The 20,099-nt window shown below is 40.8% G+C and overlaps 1 long non-coding RNA gene across 2 annotated transcripts; it reads left to right on the top strand.

Moving 5' to 3' along the window:
• The first annotated feature begins 215 nt into the window (after window positions 1-215).
• On the top strand, window positions 216-15,191 carry LOC103160403. Of its 2 annotated transcripts, XR_003486591.2 has the most exons (5): window positions 216-7,806; window positions 8,086-8,188; window positions 9,288-9,307; window positions 10,160-10,266; window positions 14,914-15,191. It is a non-coding gene; the product is annotated as an uncharacterized LOC103160403 (long non-coding RNA). The 2 variants fall into 2 exon arrangements; XR_003486590.2 differs by lacking the exon at window positions 10,160-10,266 and having other exon boundaries at window positions 223-7,806; window positions 14,914-14,982.
• Window positions 15,192-20,099: the final 4,908 nt, after the last annotated feature.

A 20,099-nucleotide genomic window follows, 5' to 3' on the forward strand; every position in this document is an offset into this window, starting at 1 on the left:
TTCAAGAATCATTGAAATTAGATTCAAATGATGTTCTGCACACAATATGAGGGTGGAACTACAACACTTAAAAGATCACATCACGCTTTACTCTGCAATTCTAGACTGTACAAAGCAATTCATTCCATGAGGTAGAATTCGCACAGGCTAAGAAGAGGTTGACTTTTGCAATTAGTGTGTGTGTGTGTGTGTGTGTGTGTGTGTGTGTGTGTGTGTGTACGTCCACATGCACAAGCACCACAGTGCATGATGAGGCCAGAGGACAACTTTCCAGAGTTGGGTTCCAGGGACTGAACTTGATTTGTCAGGCTTGGCAGCAAGTGCCTTTTCCCACTGAGCAATCTTTCTGGCCTAACAGGTTGCTTTTATGGACAGAGAAGGACTTTAAAAAGTATGCAAAATGCAGAGTTTGTCACTATCAATTATTTGTACAATGAGACAAGAAGACAAAACAATAGAAAAAATAGCTGATTAGTGAACACCAGATTGCTTTAGGTCACTTCCTTTAAACAAGGATGAAAACAGAGAGTTTCATTATCACTGTAGAAACTAACCTGACTGGGAAATTTGCCTGCTCTCACTCACTTCTTACTGTTTACTGGGAAACCAGTTAACAGCTTAGTTTTCATTTGAAGACAAGTAATTTAGTTCAGGTGGAAGCATTGAGATTGTTCAGTCTCATCTATTGGGATCCAGTACAGAAACTAAGTAAAAAAACAATGGCCCCCTCTAATACCTATTTAACAATACTAGTAGACATTGTTATTATATCTCGATTTTGAGTACTAGATCTTTTATAATTTGTTCCCACACTACAATGTTTTGGCTCTATTAATGAAGCCATTAAACAACAGAATATGATTGCCATTTTATTTGTCTAGTCTAGATCCACATTCAAGACCCTTGACCTATTGTATGTGTGCTGTGCTGTGTGTGTGTGTGTGTGTGTGTGTGTGTTCACTTATAAATCTCCATCTCTTTAAAGTGCAGAGGGAGAGGAAGTGAAGAAAGATGTTCTGAAGGTTCTGAATTCTTCTCCAGGAAGGCTGGGCTGGTCCTGTCTTTTGGAGACTGTTCTCTGTTTCTCTTGCTCGTTTCTCTTCCTTCCCTCTCCTCTTCTTCATCCCTTCTCTCTTAACACCCACCCACTCCCCTATGCCGGTGGCCTTGCTATGTATTCCAGGCTTGCCTCAAATTCATAGTCCTCCTGTTCCAGCTTCCCTTGTGCTGGGGTTGCAGTCATGCATCATCATGTCAAGTGTCACAGAGGGGATTGATAGACTGATTGACTGATCTAAAGTACTGGGGATTGAATCCAGGGTCTCACCCATGGTAGGAAGGTATCTTTCCACTGAGCTATTGTTTGAGCCCTTTTACCACACAGTTTAGGAAGTACTAACCTAATATCATGGTACTTTTCTGCAGGCCTGAGAACTTCCTCAATGTGCTTTTTTTTCGGGGGTGGGGTGGAGTATGCCATTTAGGCTATATAACACAGTGGTGAGTGGATTCTGGTGAGTCAGTTTCTTATCTGAATCATCATATTTTGGGGTGCCATATGGTTTGAGAATAGATAGCCACTCAACATTATACAAACATTATCAGACAGGGCCATGTCACAGAAGTGCTCCAGTTGTTCCACATTTAATGTGGCCTTTGGTGACTCAGTGATGGGAGAGACTGAGAGCATTAGTGGCCAAGCTACTCTTGTTCATGTACACTTACAGGCTCTAAGAGGGCTCTCCTAAGTAATTCCCTCAACTGTGGTTCATTAGCAGATGCTAACAATCCCCTTCTGGCCTTAATTAATTACCTTGCTTTGGAGTCAAAGAGGGGAATGGTTGTCAAGAGTATTATTTGCTCAATTACCCAAAAGCCATAGATAATGTGTGGTAATGGACTGGAAGATGGAACACCAGCCTTGCTCCAGTCCCACAACTGTTAAACCTTGTTCTGCTCATTAAGGCACATGACATCATCCATGAAAAGAGCTTACATTTGAGGCAACCGTAAATGGAGTCGGAGGTGAAATCTCTCCGTTTACTTTGCAGCAGAAACACAGAAACTCTACACTGCTAAGAGCTTTCAGTTATTTAAAGACAAATTACTGAAAGGCCTCTCTGTCCTTCTCCACCTCTCCCTTTTGGTCATTTTGTGGCTGTTTCACAGCCGACCTCACTCGCAGGCTGGTTATTCCCTGTATGGCATGATTAACGCTCTGCTCAGAGGCTCTCATTGATAACATTATATTTATGCCTGCTGTTAAAAATCATGTTCTAGTTGGTTAGGGCTTGTGCTATAAAACAAACCCCCTTTTTCATGTTTTAAGTAACAGACATTGGTGAAAATGTAGATCTCATCCTATTTGAGAAAGTCAGATCATTGACGTCACATAGAAACAAAGAAGCTTCATGCCGTGATGAGCTAAAGATGGAAGGAAGCACATCACATGTGTTTGGCATATGTATGGTTCCAAACATATATGTATGTGATCAGTGTGCATGCACTGTGTTTAAGTTCAGTGTATGTGTGTGTGTGGTTTCTCTATGTGGTAGTATGTTTGGTATTGTATGTGCATGTGTATGTTTGGCATGTATGTACCATATTTAACTCTGTGGATGGTTGCTATGTGGTGCAAATGTATGGTATAGATTATATATGTTATGTGGTTGGTATGCATGTACCATGTTTACCTCTGTGTGTGTGAGTTTGCTGTCTGTGGTGTACACGTGTGGTGTGGTACATATGTGTGTGTAATGTGTATGTAATGTGCTTAACTCTGAGCCCATGTGGGGGTAGGGTTTTATTCAGAAAGTATTTCCTGGGCTGTCTTGAAGGATGAGTGCCTGAAGGATTATAAGAGTCAGGTCCCTTAGGCAGAATAAACAGTACTCCAATGTGCAGAGAGGGAACCAGTCTTGATAAAGCTTAGTATCCTGGGAGGTGGTGCTGTGCTAAGAGGTTCTGACCTGCTCACTAGTGACCTGTGTGTCCATCTCAGGCCAAATAAATCAGACTTGATGAGGGAACGTAGCTAGTTTTGTCTCATCAGCAACGTGGAAATTGACCTTTGGGGGTGAATCACAGGAAATTGTCCCTGGGCTTATATGTTCCCCAACACCCTCTGTGGTTTTCACTGATTGCAGAGCTAACTAGGTATGTACTTAAACCCCAGGGACTGAGACTTTGGCTCGTTTGCATGGTCCATGTGTTTCCTCAGACTCTGACTCCAGCTTGTTGACCCTGAATCTGTTTCTTTTCTGCTGAAAAGAATATCTGCAGCCTTCTTTAAAAAAATAACTGAGTTTCAGAACACTGCTCTGTGTATATATACTTGTCTACCATTCATAACTGCCTTTTCAACCAAGACTGCCATTTAGACCAAAAGCTCTCAGCGGCAACAGCAGGCTGCTATCCTTCACCAGTTACAGCTTGGGATAACCCTCCTTGAATATAAAAGGATCAATTTAGAACCTGTGAAAATGTCTCCAGTTTTTGACTTTCTATCCTTTATTGAATTATTTGTAGCCCACAAATGCTATTCACAGCTTTAAAGAAAAAGAGAACGCTAAATATGTTTTTGCTGTTTCCTTGCTAATGTCTGATTCCTGTAGCTCACCCGTGTGTGCTAATCAAATTATGTTGACACCATCTCCTTTCAAAAAAAAGAAAAAGAACTATCACCAGCAGCCCCCTGCTACCTCACCCCTGCTATTCTCACCCCCTGCTATCTCCACCTCTGCTACCCCCACCCCTGCTACCCTCACCCCTATTGTCCCTACTCCCTGCTACCCCCACCTCTGCTACCCCCACACCCTGCTACCCTCACCCCTATTATCCCTACTCCCTGCTACCATCGCCCCCTGCTACTCTCACCCCTGCTATCCCTATTCCCTTTTATCACCACCTCTTGCTACTCTCACCCCTACCCCATATCCCTACCCCATTATCCCTACTCCTTGCCCCTACCCTCATCCCCTGCTCTCCCCACCCCCTGCTGGGGGAGAATGAGTGTTGATACACCAGCTAAGCATTAGGACACTGTCAGCCTGGAATACTTGCTTGGGGCTTCCTCATTCTGAGCTATAATGAAAACAGACAGAATTCTCAGCCTCAGTCAGCATTTGTCATCTAAGAACCTTGACTATTTATTGTGAGGTAATGTTGTCCAATGGTTGACAGATTTCATTTTAGCACTAGGTTCAGTTTTGCTGGCATCGCCCTTACCAATGGGGGCATACAGTACATCATTGCTCAGGTAAATTTCTATACCTGAGATTTGCAAAATGATCAGGACTCTGATAGGGAGGATTGGAAATGCCTTACCCACCACAAAGAGTGCTCAGGAAACAGGTTGTTAGTTTTTAACTATATGAATATAGAAAGAAAACCCCTACTCCACCCTCCACTTCTCAATATGGATCAAACCCTGGATCCCCTAACTCCTAAGCAAGTGCCACACCACTGAGCTACACCCAGAGCCCTCTCTCTCATTTGTTATCCTATTGGTTAGAGGTTTGTCCCAGTTTTAAAGGAATTCAGTTCAGAATTGTAATGGCCAGTCTCCAGAATGGCCGGCACTACTTCACAGGATCTCATCCCTTGTCACATTTCACAGGATTTGGCTGTCACCAACAGGGTTGTTACAAGCTAAACATTTGTGTCCCATCCATATCTAAAGTCCTAACCTCCAATGTGATGATCTTAGGATGGGCCTTTGGGGGTACCTAGGTCTGAGTAAGGTCATGACGGTGGAGCCCACATGGGCTTGGTGCCTTTATAAGAAGATGGCAATGCAATAGAGCTTCCTAATTCTCCCACATGAGGACACAACCAGGAAGAGAACCCTCACCAAAGACCAAATCAGCCAGTATCATGATCTTGGCCTTCCCAGCCTTCAGATCTATAGAAATAAATGTCTGTTTTTCAAGTCACCTGGTCTACATTGAGCTAAAACTCACAGAGCTGAGACCTCTCAACATGTCACCAGACACTCTGCGGCATCCACTTTGCCCCCCACCCCCCAGGACTGTGATGATTGCCAGCCGGCTTACCAAAAGAGACTTACACAGCAGAGGCCTAAGTGCAGGAGCCGGGGCTTTCCAACAGCCCTCTCCATGTAAGCAAATCCTCAGAGAAAAATGTCTTCTAGTCTCAAGGTCAGGACCTGAAATCCAAATGGCATGTTGAGCTCTCAGCTGCAACTTTCTGAGACATGAATTCCTGGTCCATGCTGTAAAAGAAAGTTAATGTTTACTGTTGTTTTGAGCTGCTAAGCTTGGGGGTAATTTCTAGTAAACTTTAAAAAAATTCAAATATAATTGAAAATAAATTTCCTAATGGGAATGACTAAGGAATCTGCACATACTTGACTCCTCAGACTTCAAATGAAATTGCCCTACAATGACTTTTGGCATTATTCCTGGACAAGTCATAGGACACAGCTCTTGGACCAAGCTGCCATGTGCAGTCTACAGGTCACAATGGTCCCAGATCACACTAGTATTTTTAAGTGTTTACTGTTCAACATTTAAAAAATTGAATTCATTCAAAGTAAGTTTATGGTAACTATTCTTTTGATAATAGAATATGGTAACATTGGGCCTGCCATATATGATGAAAACAGAAGACAGTGGCAGCTTCCCATATGGTCTCCAGTTTGCATGGACTCCACTACCCCATTTAACTCACCCGTTTCCTACTTGGGGACTTCAGGGAGCTTGTTCATCACCATTGCACTGTAAGCAGCTAAGAGAGACAGTCTTAATATCCCTGGTAACACTGACTGGCTTATTCCCTGCCATACAGTAAGCCCTAAAATGGATTCATTCATTTGTAGATGTTTATTACTGGCCATTTTGCTTTGAGAACTTTTATAGTTTTATACCTATTTCTCAAAATTAGTTGTACTAAAAGTATAATTACTAGACCTCATTTACAACTGCTATTGCAACTGGCTACCTCTCAGAAATGTGCCTGTAAGTCCCCTTTGAATTTCTGTGTGCTCTCTCAGCTCTTAAAATTACTAATATCTCTGTTTCGAAGTCATTGTACATTTAGACTATGGCAGATGTGTGTGCTTGTGGGTATTCACATGCTGAAGATTAAACCTAAGGTCTTATGCATACTATGATTACACTATACCACTGAGCTATACACCTCAGCCTCCATGCCTTTTTTAAAAAAAATCTATTTCCTACATCTTCCCTTTGAAAGGCCCTGGAATTGTAGAGCTTCAGTTGTAGTTACTAAACATTATTTTACAATAACAGGGAAAGATATATTTGGGAGAAATGACTGACTCAAAGTCTAAAATCAAAGATGTACATGAGCTTAGTTATACTAGAAAACAAGGCAACGGTGCAAGATTGTTTTTTGGGGGTAGTACATGTCTGTATTTCCCCAAGGTTATAGGTGGAAACTTCAATCTCGGTGTGGTGAAATTTGAAGGTGGCACTTTGGGAAGTAACTAGGTCATGAATGTGAGACTTTTGTTTGTTTGTTTGTTTTTCGAGACAGGGTTTCTCTGTGTAGCTTTGGAGCCTATCCTGGCACTCGCTCTGGAGACCAGGCTGGCCTTGAACTCACAGAGATCCGCCTGCCTCTGCCTCCCAAGTGCTGGGATTAAAGGCATGCACCACCAACGCCCAGCCGAAGGTGAGACATTTTATGAGTGGTTAATGTCTTTACAGAACAAGGCAGAGACTAGAACTATTTCTCTCCCCTCCTCATATGTCAGAATAGTATCTGTCAGGAAAGAAGCTCTCTACAGGGACTGAGTCACCCAGCACACTGATTTTCAGAACTTTATGTGTCTGCAGCTTAAGTCATCCAGGTTATGGAAAAGTCATTCATTGCTTAATGACTAAGATCCATTCTGAGAAATGCATCATTTAGTGATCTCTTCATTGCATGTACATGATCAAGTGTACTTGCACGCATGAGTGGCATAGCATCTGTTTTGCTGGCACAGGAGGGCATGACAGAGAAGTTGTGTCACACATGATCATTTGATGTAATGTGTTGGCAGTGTATGTGTCCTAGTAAGATATGTGTGCCCTGGCCTCTTGCTATGCTGGATCACAATGGCTTCAATGCTGTCCACCAAGCAAGATTATTTTCTCGTTTTTCAAATTTTTGAAATATGAAGTTAACTTGCCTTATAGAGAAAAGGCCTTTCAAACATGTGTCTCTGTGAGAGTAGGATTTTGTCTAGAACAGTGGTTTTCAACCTTCCTAATGCTCCAACACTTTAATACAGTTCCTCATGTTGTGGTGCCCTTCAACCATAAAATTATTTCATTGCTGCTTAATAACTGTAAGTTTGCTACTATTGTGAATCATAATGTAAACAACTGTATTTTCCAATGGTTGTAGGTGATCCCAGTGAGTCACTCAACCCTCAAAGGGGTCATGATCCACAGGTTGAGAATTGCTGGTCTAGAGAGAAAATTTGCCTGAGAAGTAACTTTTCTCCTCCATCTGCTTATCTAGAGCCTACAATCCTCTACCTTCACATCAGCACTTGCTTGCACACAGCTCACTTTATTATATCATAGATAATGATTCTTGGGTCTTTAAAACTACCCAGACTTAGTACTAAGTTTACCACAAAAATTAGGTCCAGACTTTTCTTTCAGCATTATAAACAAGCTGGAAGAGATATGATCTCAATTAGATCATCACCAGTTTCTCCATACATTTTACAGGACCTTTTGAATTTTCGTTTGTTCCTTTAACAGGTTTTGGAGTTTTGTTCGTGTTCTTCAAAACTGTGGGTATGGTGTGGTAGGACATGTCTGACTGGTGAGTAATGGCCATCACTGACTTTCTACCACTGTAATCCTTAATCACTTTTAATTTCCTTTCTAGGACAACCCCTCTATGTGTTTTCTTTCTTTTTTTTTAAATTTATTTTTATTTATTTATTATGTCTTCTGCCTGCATGCCAGCAGAGGGCACCGGATCTCACTCAAGGTGGTTGTGAGCCACCATGTGGTGATGAGAATTGAACTCAGGACCTTTGGAAGAACAGTCAGTGCTCTTAACCACTGAGCCATCTCTCCTGTGTTTTCTTATTTACAGTATTAGGCGTGTGTTTTCTACACACAGAAGTCATCAAGAACAAAAGGCACAAGGTTAAATCAAGGACAAGAGTAAATGATACAATCCAGAGCTGTGGTGAAAGGTACATGAGGGCTGCTGCTGAAGCAACGTGGCTTCATTACTGTTCATTAAACTCTTTTCTTCATAGGTAGGAGTATACTCTAAAATAGCCACTGTATGGCTAATTTTAAATACCAACATGTCACTACCTAGAATTATCTGAGAAGGAAGCTTCAACTGAGGAATTATCTAGATCAGGTTGACTTATAGGTATGTCTGTGAGGAATTGTCTTGACTATTAATTGAGATGGAAAGACTGTCTCTGAATGTGTCACCATTCCATAGGCTACATCCTGAACTGGAATATGAGTGAGAAGAGCTAGCCAAGCACAAGCAAACAAGGATGTATTTATTCTTTCCTTGCCTTTGATTGTGGATGTGATGTGACCAGATACTTGAGTTCCTGCCTTGACTTCCCCAAAATAATGGATTGTAGTGTGGAATTGTAATTCAAATACACCTTTTATTCCTCTGTATTGTTTTTCTCAGAGTATCTGCTATAGCAGCAGAAATGAAACTATAATAGCCATAAAAGGTATCCTATAGTAAATGCATAAACCATAGTATATTCCATCGTTATCATCACCAAATATCAGGTACTGGACATAATTGTATGTGCTGTTTTTATACCACCAGAAACTGTATACATTTGCTTATAACAGCATCATCACAAATATGTGATTAACTACTTTTGTTTTAGACAGTGTTTCACTGAATAGCGAAGGTTGGCTTCAAATTCATAATCATCCTGGAGCTTTCTGAGTGGTACAGAAATGGACAGTACCTAGCTGAGTAACATTGTTTTGTTGGCTACAATACCATCAGGCGGCAGGCACGCCTTTAATTCTAGCACTCGGGAGGCAGAGGCAGGTAGATCTCTTGTGAGTTCCAGGCCAGCCTGGTCTACAGAGCGAGTAACAGGACAGGCTCCAAAGCTACACAGAGAAACCCTGTCTCGAAAACAAACAAACAAACAAAAAAATACCATCAGGCAATAGGAATTTTTCAGGTCTCTTATAACAGTTGGATATGCTGTCTGTCTGTCTGTCTCTCTGTCTGTCTGTCATTGACTGAAATGCTACTATGTGGCATGTGACTGTTTTGTTTTTTTGGTTTTGCAGCACCAGCAGCCTGAAGTAAGGTAAGTATTCAAGTTGTACCTGACTATGTGTTTCCCAGGCCTAGAACAGATGTCGGAGGTTTGTTTTGGTTGTTCCCCCAAAACATTAGAGGCTTCTGGAGTATGTAATGGTTGAGAAGTTTTCCATATTCTAGGGCATTCAGAGTAGGTCCACAGAGTTGACATCTACAGGTCACTATCCACCTAACAGTGATGCTCAAAGTGAGAGGATCTACTGCTGCCTAGATATTAGCTTCCCATTAGCCAATGTATATCAAAAGATGAAAAGCAAAGGAATAAAGTGCACCAAATGTGCTAAATCCATGAATTAATGAAGATATTAACAAAAACAGAACAAGGAAGAATAGAACCTCCCTAGCCACCTTTGATAAACAGCAAGGAATGAAATAGTTTAGTTTTCAAATGATAAATAAAGCAAGAAACCCAGTTTTTGGTTCTGACCTATGAGCTGATGAAAAATCTTTATGAAAGTGTTCCATTCTAATGTATAAAGAATTAATATTAGAAGACCTTTATTTTGTAATTAGGAATGGACTAGAGCAGAGAGAACCAGTGGATGCTAGTCACAAAAGAGGCAAGGTCATAGCATGTGCCTCCTGGTAGAATACCATCTATGAAGGGTTATTGCCACAAATATGATTGTGAATATGATTAAGCCTTAAACACCAACTTACAAGAGTATGGACAAGAGGCTTAATAAATAGTGCCATGGAGATGCAGTAAGCAAAATGAGACTATCATGAAAAACCCTCAAACGCAGTATGAAACAAGAGACATGCTTTCATGGTTCTGTGGGTTGGATGGGCTCAGCAACATAGCTCCACTGCTGATCTTGTGTTGGGTCATTTATAGGGCAGCACTGAATTGAGTTGGTACTAGATGTCACCTGGGGCTTCATGAGTAAGAAATGGAAACTATAAAGCCTGTTTGAACTATGACGTTGAACTGTATAATTTCTCGTGAGTATTACTGATGAAAGCAAATCATAGTGCCATTCCAGATTAATGGAAATACAGACTAGCAATGCCACACCTAGGAAGGTCACATGGCCACTGGAGGTGTGTCTCAGTGGTAAAGTGTGTGCTTAGCACATTCCATAGCCCTGAACTTGAGCCCTGATATTACCAAGAAGAGAAAACTAACAAGAGAGGAAACAATTCTGAGGCCATCTATCATGGTGTAAATGTGTCCCCCAAAGTTCATATGCTGGAAACTTAACCTACAGTGCAACAGTGTTGGGCAGGTAGAGTGCATTAAGAGGTGAGTGGGTATGAGGTAGGCCTTATGAGCAGAAATTGTCATTGTCTTGGGAATGGGTTACTTATCACACAAATGGATTTATGAAAGTGGCCTCAGTCCCTTCTGCTTGTTTGTATGTGCCTTCTCCTGCCTTTTTATCTCCCATGGCAGGAGGTTACAGCAAAGAAACCCTCTTCAGCATGCAAGCAGGTGTAACACCATGCCTTTGGACTTTCCAGCTCCCACAATTCTATAATTTTCTAAAATTGTATTTTCTAAAACTCCATAATTTTCTTTTCTTTGTAAATTGCAATATAGAAGTATAAAATAGCCTTGAGGCACTATTTATAGAAACAATTCTTTTAGGGACAAACAAATTTAATCATGACAGTACATTTCACTAACTTACAAATTAGTTCCTTTGTTGGATGACTTTAGATATGAGAAACACATTCATTATTTTGAGGTATAATTTTATGTCAGTTAGATGTGTAGGCAGCAGCAAGCACTCTCACCTGGAGTACCACTATCAGGTGGGTAGTGAGCTGTGGATGTCAGCTCTGTGGACCTGCTCTGAATGCTCCAGTGTATTGCAAATATCTCAGCCCGGATATAGTCTACATGTCCCAAATGTGCGAGGGAACAATCAAATTCACCTCCAATGTCTGTTATGAGACTTGGGGAAAACCCATACTCAATGTCTGGATTCTCAGACCTGCTTCCCTTGAGATGTCTCATGCAGTCAGCAGCCTCTATCTCAGATGGTGGCATCACCAATTGCCACCACAGCCTGCATTTCTACCTGAACTCACAGTAGCCATACTCTACTGTCCGGCACATGCAGTCAGTGTGCTGGGGTGTCCACAAAATCCCCAGATTCTGAATGGTCTGATTTCATCTATTCCTTATTTTCATGCTTATTTGTGTACATACTTTAAGAGACAGAGGTCTCACTTGCCCTAAAAGTCCCCAACCATGGGTGACAGGCAAATGGCACCTCACCCCCAAAAGACTTACTTTAAAGGCACATCTTTGATCATATATATTTACAAAATTGTGAAATAAAACATTTTTCTTTTTCTTTTCTTTTTCTTTTTTTTTTTTTTTTTTGGTTTTTCAAGACAAGGATTTTCTGTGTAGCTTTGGAGCCTATCCTGGCACTCGCTCTGGAGACCAGGCTGGCCTCGAACTCACAGAGATCTGCCTGCCTCTGCCTCCCGAGTGCTGGGATTAAAGGCGTGCGACACCAACACCTTTTATTATATTTATTTTATTATTCTTATATTTATTTATGCATATGTGTATGTACATATGTGAAGAGGCCAGAGGACAACTACCTTTCTTTTCTTTTTTTTTTTTTTTTTTTTTTTTTGGTTTTTTGAGACAGGGTTTCTCTGTGGCTTTGTCCTGGAACTAGCTCTTGTAGACCAGGCTGGTCTCAAATTCACAGAGATCTGCAGGCCTCTGCCTCCCAAGTGCTGGGATTAAAGGCATGCGCCACCACCGGCTGGCCAGAGGACAACTTTCTGAAGTCAGTTCTCTCCTCCCTCTCTGTGGGTCCCTGGGATTAAACTCAGGTCACCAAGCTTGATGGCAAGTACCTACTAAGCCATCTCACCAGTCAAGAATTAATTTAAAACTAGAAAGCTACTTGAATGTCTTCAGTTTTACACCTCCATTGACAGATGATAAAGCTGATGTTCTAAGTGGTTAAGTGATAAACTTGAAGAGCTTGAAGAGCTGCAACAAGCATGTTGTATGCGGCGCCAAGCCCACCATGTTAGATTCTCCACCTGCATTTCTCCCAGCACTTTTCAGTACCTCAAGACTCACCCTGGGCCTGTAAATGGAGTTCTTGATTGGTCAAGATAATAAAAAGCCAGAGTCAGATATAGAAGGAAATGCTGGGAGATCCGAGAGAAGGAACAAGCCTTACCTCCTTAGCATCTCAGCAGACAAGAGAGTGATTTCCTGTTTCTCCCTGTTTATATCCTGTTTCTGCCTAACTACCTCACTTCCTGTCTGTCTGTATAGACCCTCCCCCGCCCCCGACCTCTATAGTTAGCTAGAGGCAAGCTCTATTCTCTAACCCTCAGACAGACTTTATTTGTACAAGCAAGTTATTTCCACATGGGCCTTACCTGACTTCAGCAAAACTCTAGCATCAAACTTATTTCAGATTAGATTCTCCTTTAATAAGTATGACCCATTGTTTGCTTTTTCCCTTTGTTCAAATTCATGAAGTTCAAACAGTTTATATAGCATAAGACCATAGAAATTGTGAGGAGAATAAATGGAGAGAATTTGAAGAATTGTCCAAGTGCCTGAAAATTTCCAATATCTAAAGAAAAGCTGACAGCTCATGAAATATGCAGCTACTGAGGGTCTGGTGAGTTATGCCAGTGCTACAGTAAAACCACATGTCCTTTCCAAGGGAAAATGATGATGACTAAAGAGAAGATATGTGACTTGTCCAGTAATGAAATATTTTCAGAAATTTATCAGAAAGCAACATTGGGCATAAATGGATAGTAATGTGGGCACAGCATTAAAACTGATGAATTGTTTTTCTTGTCACTAGATAATTGAAATAGACTCTACACCACAAACTTTACCACTGCTATCTGTCGTTATGACTAGGTGGCATTTTTCTTTCCATGATACCACATTGACTGGTAGCACTCCTGCTCATGGGCTGACAGTGGCTGCACTGCCTGTGACTACTATCTTCAAAGTCACATTTCTCTTGCCAAGATCTCCATAGTCTGACCACACTGTACTCTTTCAGGCATACTTCCCTTGTGACAGTGTATTCCTGCAGTTGCTTGCTGTCTCTCCTGCCCATCCTTGTCATTCCTCCTTCTGGCTCATTTGCTTATTGTCTCTCTAGATTCAGAAGGCAATCCTTTTCCTCCTTCAAGACCCAGCTTGTCTTGGTCTTGTTCATTCTCTCCAGGGAGCACCTTTGACCAACCCTGTCTTACTAGCCTCATATTTCTCATATCTGAATTTTTTATCGTTCTCTCTTATATTACACTCCAACTGCCAGATTCATACTCCTCCACTTTCCTTCAGAAAAAGGTATGCCACCCTGGTATATCAGCCAAACATGGCATATCAGTTGCAATAGGCTAGGCACATTCCCTCATATTAAGGCTGGATTAGGCAACCCAGTAAGAGGAAAGGGGTCCCAAAAGCAGACAAAAGAGTCAGATACAGCCCCCATTTCCACTGTTAGGAGTCCCACAAGAACACCCAGCTATACAACCATAACATATATGCAGAGGACCTAGGTCAGACTCATATAGGCTCTCTGATTGTTTGTTCAGTCTCTGTGAGCCCCCATGAGGCCTGCTTAGTTGATTCTGTGATTCTCTTGTGGTGTCCTTGATAACTCTGACTCATACAACTCTTCCTCCCCCTTTTCCACAGGATTAGCCAAGCTGTGCCTAACGTTTGGCTGTGGGTCTCTGCATCTGCTCTAATCATTTGTTGGATAAGGCCTCTATGATGACGATTATGCTAGGCTCCTGTCTAAGAGTATAGCAGACATCATTAGGAATCATTTCATTTGACTTTTTCTCTCGTTTGGTTAGTTCTATCCTAGGTCTCTGGGATATCCAGTTTCTGGTTTGTGGATAGGTATGCCACATGGGTCTCAATCTGGACAAGTCATTGGTTGGCTACTCCCACAAGTTCTATGCTACCTTTACCCCAGAACATCTTAAAGACAGGGCAAATTGTAGGTTGAGGGTTTTGTAGCTGGGTTGGTGTCCTCATCCCTCCTCTGAAAATCTTACCTGGTTACAGAAGATGACCAGTTCAGGCTCCGTATCCCCTGCTATAGGAGTCTCCACTGGGGTCACCCCGTAGATTCCTGAGAGTTTCCATTTTACTAGGTTTCTACCTCACCCTCAAAATACTCCCCAATTCCAGTCATGTCACAGTAGTCTCTCCCTCCATTCCCCCAAATCTGATCGCTCCTGAAATTATAATCTATGACAAGAGTTCAGTGTCCTGTAATTCTTGCATGCATGCTGCATTGATCTTCCCATCTAGAAAGTATAATGTCTCAGGCTTCTAATATTGGCTAACTGAATCATCACAATTCCTAGAAGAGACACTGGCAGTATTCTAAAGGGGATTCCAAAAGGCCATGGCAAGATATTCTGAGGGGTAAGCAATGGTAAGGATGTAGGAAGGTACTTAAATAGAGACTGCACTGTGAGGAAACTGCAAAGAATTGTTAATGAACTAGGCATTTGGATGAATGCAGCAAGAGGCCTCTTCCTTGCCTCTGCCTGTGAAGCATAAATACAATACCTTAATAATCGAATGGCTTCATGATTGTTCCCAATTTTCTACAGACTCTAAGAGACCACAGGTGTCAGCTCAGACTACTATGAGCAAAACCTTCAATCAAAAGATGGAGAAAATAAGACATTCTGTGATAAAATTCAAATTTAAGCAATGCCTGTGTATAAATTCAGCCTTAGAAAAGGTGCTATAAAGAAAATTCCGACTGATGGAAGCAGAGACAGACATCCACAGATATACACTGAGCTGAAATTGGGAATTTAGTTGAAGAGAAAGAGGAATGAAGAGTGAAGGGGTCTGTACCAGGTTGGAGAAACCCACAGGAACAGTTGGCCTGAACAAGGGAGAGCACATCGACCCCAGATGCTGTCTGGGAGGCCAGTACAAGACTGATCCAGACCCCTGAACATGGATGTCAATAAGGAGGCCTCTACACTCCAGGGAGCCTCTGGTCGTGGATTAGTATTTTTCCCTGGTGCAAGAAGGGACTTTGAGAGCCCATCCCACGTGAAGGGTTACACTCTGGCCCTGGACACATGGAGAAGGGCCCAGGACCAGCACAGGAAGATTTGGTGGACTTTGCAGAGTCCCCGGTGAGGGCCCTACCCTGCATGGGGAGTGGTGGGTGGATGGGGTGGAGGGTAGGCTGGGGGTGGAGGAAGAGGGATAGGGGTGAGGGGAGGGAGAGGGAGAAGGGACTTACATGTGAAACAAGCTTTTTCCCTAACTAATAAATAAATTTAAAAAAAAAAGAAAATTCCAACCTAAAGAGATAAACTACACCCATGAAAATACAGGGAATAAATAATACCAGACCAGCAAATGAAAAGAAGGGACACACACACACACACACACACACACACACACACACACACACACACACACACACAACCACCACCACCACCAACAACAACAACAATAACAACAAAATAACAGGAATCAATAAGCATTACTCATTGATCTCTCAGCATCAACACAGACTAACAAAGTGGATGTGAAAACAGGATCCCTCCTTTGTATCTACTTAACATTAAGGATAGACATCACCTCAGGGTAAAAGGATGGAAAAAGTAATTTCAAGCAAATGGATCTAAGAAGCAAGCTGGTATAGCCATTTTAATTAATATATGATAAAATAGACTTCAAAGAGATTGGGAAAGATGCTATATGCTCATCAAAGGAAAAACCCACCAAGAAGACATTGCAAATTCCTAATATCTATTCACCAAACACAAGTTCATAAGAAAGACTACTACAGCTGGGCGTTGGTGGCACATGCCTTTAATCCCAGCACTTGGGAGGCAGAGGCAGGTGGGTCTCTATGAGTTCGAGGCCAGCCTGGTCTCCAGAGCAAGTGCCAGGATAGGTTCCAAAGCTACACAGAGAAACCATGTCTCGAAAAACCAAAAAAAAAAAAAAAAAAAAAAAAGAAAGAAAGAAAGAAAAAAGAAAGACTACTTCAGTTTAAATCACATATGGATTCTCACACACTGATAGTTACAAATTTCAATACCCAACTCTCACCAATAGACATGTCGTCCAGATAAAAACTAAACAGAAAAATGCAGGAACTAACTGGTATTATAAACTGAATGAATCTATCAGATATTTACAGAACATTCCACCCAAAGAGAAAATACATCTTTTTCTCAGCACCTCATTGAACTTTCTCCAAAATTGACAACATACTTGAACACAAAGCTAGTCTCAACAGACAGGAGAAAATGGAACTAAAACCCTGCATCCTATTCGACCACCATGGATTAAAGCTGTATATCAACAATAGGAACAACAGAAAGTTTACAAACTCATAAACAACTGAACAACTCTCTATTGAATGAAAATGAAAAATTACTTTCTAGAATTGAACGAAAGCGAATATACAACATACCCAAACCTATGAGACACAATGAAGGTAGGTATGTAGAGGCAAGATCATAGCACTAAGATACTACATAAAAAATTGGAGATATCTCATACTAATAACTTAATAGCATACCTGGCTCTAGAACAAAGGGAAGAAATCACACCCAAAAGGAGTAGATGGTAAGAAAAAAAATCAAACTCAGGGCTGAAATAACCAAAACAGAAACAAACAAAAACAATACAAAAAATCAATGAAATAGAGTTAGTTTTTTTTTTTAGAGAAAATCAATAAAATTGCCAAAGCCTTATCCAAATTAACTAAAAGGCAGACAGCGAATATCCAAGTTAATAAAGTTATAAATGAAAAGGGGAAATAACAACAGACATCAAGGATTCCCAGAGAATCAGAAGGACATACTTTAAAAACCTGTGTTCCACCAAATTGGAAAATGAATACTTTTTTTGATACATACTATTTACAAAAGTTAAATCAAGATTAGATAAGCACTTTAAACATAACTATAACTCCTACTGAAATAGAAGGAGTCATTAAGTCTCCCAACCAAAAAAGCCCAGGGTAAGATGATTTTAGTGCAGAATTTTATCAGACTTTCAAAGAAGAGTTAATTCCAATATTCCTCAAATTATTTCACAAAAAAGAAACAGAAGGAACACTGTCTGTTTCATTTTATGAAGCCACACTTACCCAAATACCTAAACCCCATAAAGACTCAACAAAGAGAATTACAAACCAATTTTCTGAATGAATGTTGATTCAAAAATTCTCGATTAAATATGTATAACTGAATCCAAGAACACATCAAAAAGATCATCCACCATGGTCAATCAGGCTTTAGCCCAGAGATGTAGGGATGGTTCAGTATAGGGAAAATAGTAAATACATTCCACCATATAAACAAACTGAAAGAAAAAGAAAAGACATGATCATCTCATTAGGTGCAGTAAAGGTCTTCGACGAAATCCAACATCTCTTAGAGAGATCAAGGATATACCTTGACAAAATTAAGGTGGTTTACAGCAAGCCTATAGCCAATAGCAATTTAAACAGAGAGAAAACTCAAAGCAATTCCTCCAAAATCAGGAACAAGACAAGGCTGTCCACTCTCTCCATATCTATTCAATACAGTAATTTAAGTCTTAGCTAGAGCATTAAGACAACTGAAGGATATCAAGGGAATACAAATTGGAAAGGAAGAAATCAAACTATCTTTATTTGTAGATGATATGATAGTATACACAAGTGACCCTAAAAATTCTACCAGGAACTCCTACAGCTAACAAACATGTTCAGCAGAGTAGCTGGTTAGTAAATTAACTCACAAAAACCAGTAGCCATCATATATATATGATGGAGTGAGATATATATATATATATATATATATATATATATATATATATATATATATATATCAAATGGAGTGAGAAAGAAATCAGAGAAACCACACCTTTAACAATAGTCGTAAATAATATAAAATATCTAACCAAGCAAGTGAAAGTTTCATATGATAAAAACTTCAAGTCTTTGAAGAAAGAAACTGAAGAAGAAATCAGAAGATGTAAAGATCTGCCATGCACATGGATTGCTAGGATTAATATAGTAAAAATGGACATCCTACCAAAAGCAATCTACAGATTCAATGTAATCCCCATAAAAATCCCAACACAATTTTTTACAGATCTTGAAAGGACAATTTTCAGCTGAATACAGAAATACAAAAATCTCAGGATAGCTAAAATATCCTGAATAATGAAAGAACTACTGGAGGTATCACCGTTCCTGAATTCAAGTTGTACTACAGAGCTGTAGTGATAAAAAACATTATGGAACTGGCACAGAGACACACATCAATCAATGGAATCAAACTGAAGACACAGACATAAGCCCACGCACATATGGACACCTGATGTTTTTTATAAAGAAACCAGGAATACACTCTGGAAAAAAAGACAGCATCTTCAACAAATGGTGCTGGTCATACTGGACAGCTGCATATAGAAGATTCCAAATAGATTCATACTTCTCACCTTGCACAAACACAACTCCAAATGAATCAAAGAACCAACATAAAAGCACACACTGAATGTGGGAGAAAAGAAAGTGGGGAATAGCCTTTAAGTCATTGGCCCAGGAAAAGACTTTGCTCAAGAGATTCACAGCATATTTATTAAGAACTGCACTAAAGACTGTGCTATATGCTGGCAGTGGTGGTGCACGCCTTTAATCCCAGCACTTTGGAAGCAGAGACAGGCAGATCTCAGTGAGTTCAAGGCCAGCCTGGTCCACCAAACGAGTTCCAGGACAGCCAGGACTGTTAGACAGAGATACGCTGTCTAAAAAAATTAAAATAAAAAAAAAAGACTGTTCTGGCAAAGAGTCTAGCTCCATGAGCTCCATAATACCATGTCCTAAAACTTTGTGAGTCTGAATTAAAAAGGAACGGACTCTTTTGTTGGATGGAGAAAATTTGAGCAGGGCATGTTTGTTGCTTGTTGCCCCCATGTAGTGAAAATGGGTGTGTGGGGGGGAATAGAGCAGAGTGATGCTAATCCCGTGCAGCTTGGGAGCAACTGAGTGCATTTAAAGCTGTGACAAGGCACTATGGACAAAGTGGTGAGTTTAGTGTCTACACTTCACCTGGGACAGTAGGGAAGGTGTTTTACAGGCAAGATGCCACTCCTCAGTGCTTACAGAACCTAAAAATGCCAATTCATTTAATAGATCTACACTTTCAAGAAGGGGGGGGTAACTGGAGAGATGGCTCAAGGTTAAGAGCACTGGCTGCTCTTCCAGAGGTCCTAAGTTTAATTCCCAGCAACCACATGGTGGCTCGCAACCATCCGTTATGAGATCTGCTGCCCTCTTCTGATGTGCAGATATACATGGAAGCAGAATGTTGTATACATAATAAATAAATAAAATTTAAAAAAAGAAAAGAAAGAAAACCTATCAATCTGAGAAGAAGAAGAAGAAGAAGAAGAAGAAGAAGAAGAAGAAGAAGAAGAAGAAGAAGAAGAAGAAGAAGAAGAAGAAGAAGAAGAAGGGGTCTCCAGGATGCCACATTTGAGCAGGACCACCCAAGGAAGTGGGTTTTGTTTTTGTGTTGGTGTTGTTATTTTTTTCTTTCTAGGAAGGTACTCAGAGGCCACTGTGGCAGTAATTAAAAAAAAAAGGGCTGAGCTAAATATGAAACTAGCAGCAGAACTTGGCATCATCCATCTGGTGTTGATTTTTCAGGTGTGGACTTGAATCAGTGCTTGCTAAGGTTCTTGAGAAAGGTGGGGCTCTGGGTCAGATGACCTATATGGTAGCTCCACTGGTACGGGTAAGTGAGCTGGGTATGAAGCTATG

The sequence above is a fragment of the Cricetulus griseus genome, chromosome 6 (genome assembly GCF_003668045.3).
Source record: "Cricetulus griseus strain 17A/GY chromosome 6, alternate assembly CriGri-PICRH-1.0, whole genome shotgun sequence".
In the NCBI taxonomy this organism is placed as follows: domain Eukaryota; kingdom Metazoa; phylum Chordata; class Mammalia; order Rodentia; family Cricetidae; genus Cricetulus; species Cricetulus griseus.